This window comes from Numida meleagris, unplaced genomic scaffold (genome assembly GCF_002078875.1).
Source record: "Numida meleagris isolate 19003 breed g44 Domestic line unplaced genomic scaffold, NumMel1.0 unplaced_Scaffold244, whole genome shotgun sequence".
In the NCBI taxonomy this organism is placed as follows: domain Eukaryota; kingdom Metazoa; phylum Chordata; class Aves; order Galliformes; family Numididae; genus Numida; species Numida meleagris.
In genome coordinates this window covers 250361-251735 of record NW_018364243.1, presented here as the reverse complement: position 1 = coordinate 251735, position 1375 = coordinate 250361, and the positions used below count along the sequence as shown (strand labels likewise).

The 1375-nt window shown below is 67.6% G+C and overlaps 1 long non-coding RNA gene across 1 annotated transcript; it reads right to left on the bottom strand.

The window, feature by feature from the left end:
* Nucleotides 1-408: 408 nt before the first annotated feature.
* Nucleotides 409-1369, bottom strand: LOC110390870. Its single transcript, XR_002433917.1, has 2 exons — nt 1208-1369; nt 409-1122 (listed from the first exon to the last, which is right to left on the bottom strand). It is a non-coding gene; the product is annotated as an uncharacterized LOC110390870 (long non-coding RNA).
* Nucleotides 1370-1375: the final 6 nt, after the last annotated feature.

Here is a 1375-nt window from a genome sequence, read left to right as displayed (position 1 = left end):
CGGCGGGTCTGGGCGGGGGCGGCGGGAGCGGCCGATTTACAACCGCCCCGACCCGGAAACGGACGGCGCGCACCAGCGAGGCGCGGCGGGGCGGGGACAGAGCGGCAGTGCTCCGCCCACCCCCCCCTCGTTCCGCCCTCCGGCCTCAGCCCGCGCCACAGAGGTGAAAGCGGGCAGAGCGCCGCCGTCTGCGCGCAGCGCCCCCGGCGGCCGGGAGGACTGAAGGGTGGGAGCGGGCAACGGGGAGAAAAGAGAGAATTGGGGGGGGGCGGTGGGAACTGGGGCTGTACGGGGCGGGCAAAAGGGACAGAAGGGAGAGCAATGGGGGCAATGGGACGTTAGGGTTAGGGGTACCCTCTCCCCAACTGAGTTTGCCCTACACAATGCAAAGGAGGCTCTGACACGGAGTTGAGGAGGTCTCAGGGCTTTATTGGGAGGCAGCAGCAGCAACCCTGGCAGCTGTGACACCACAGAACCCGCCAGACCCACAGCACCCCGCAGAACCCCACAGAACCCAACGGGACCCCACAGAACCTCATAGGTTCCCCCTCAGCACCCACACAAGGCGCAGGCTCATGGGGTGAGGGAACGTGGGGACATCGTGTGGGCACGGGACCTGGTGGGGCACAGGCCATGGGTGGTCCCGGGTGGTCCTACACGGATACGGGGTGGTCAGGGTGGTCCCAGATATTTCCTGGTGGTCACGGATCATCACGGGTGGCGATGTTGGTCACGGCTGGTCTCGGGAGGTTCCGTGTGGACATGGGGCGGTCGTGGTGGTTCCAGGTGGTCCCAGGCGGTCGCTGGCGGTCACAGGAGGTCTCAGGTGGATATGGGGTGGTCACGGTGGCTCCAGATGGTTCCAGGTGGTCTCGGGTGGTCATGGGAGGCCCCAGCCGGTCCCAGGAGACCACGGGCGGTCATGGGTGGCCACAGGCACATGTGGTCACAGGGGACTCCAGGAGGTGCTCAGGGGTGGTCCCGTGGGTGGTCACAGCACAGGGGGGGGCCACAGGAGGACACGGGTGGCCCCCGGGTGGCCCCAGGACACGGGTGGCACTGCCATCAGTCGGAGTCGCTGCTGGAGGAGGAGGAGGAGGAAGAGGAGGAGGACAAAGAGCGCTGCAGGGCAACAGGACACCGTGAGCACTGCGGCGGGGTGACCCCAAAATGTGTCCCCCCCAAACCCCGTGTCCTCCCCCATCACCTTGTGCCTCTTTTGAGCCTTCTTCATCCTCTTCTTCATCTTCTTCGCCGCCTTCTTGTCCAGCCCGGGGGGGACCAGGGGGGGCACCCCAGGGTAGGGGGGCTGCATCGGGGGGCACCCCGGGGGTCCCGTTGGGCACAGAGAGGGGCCTGCAGGGGGCAGGGGAGC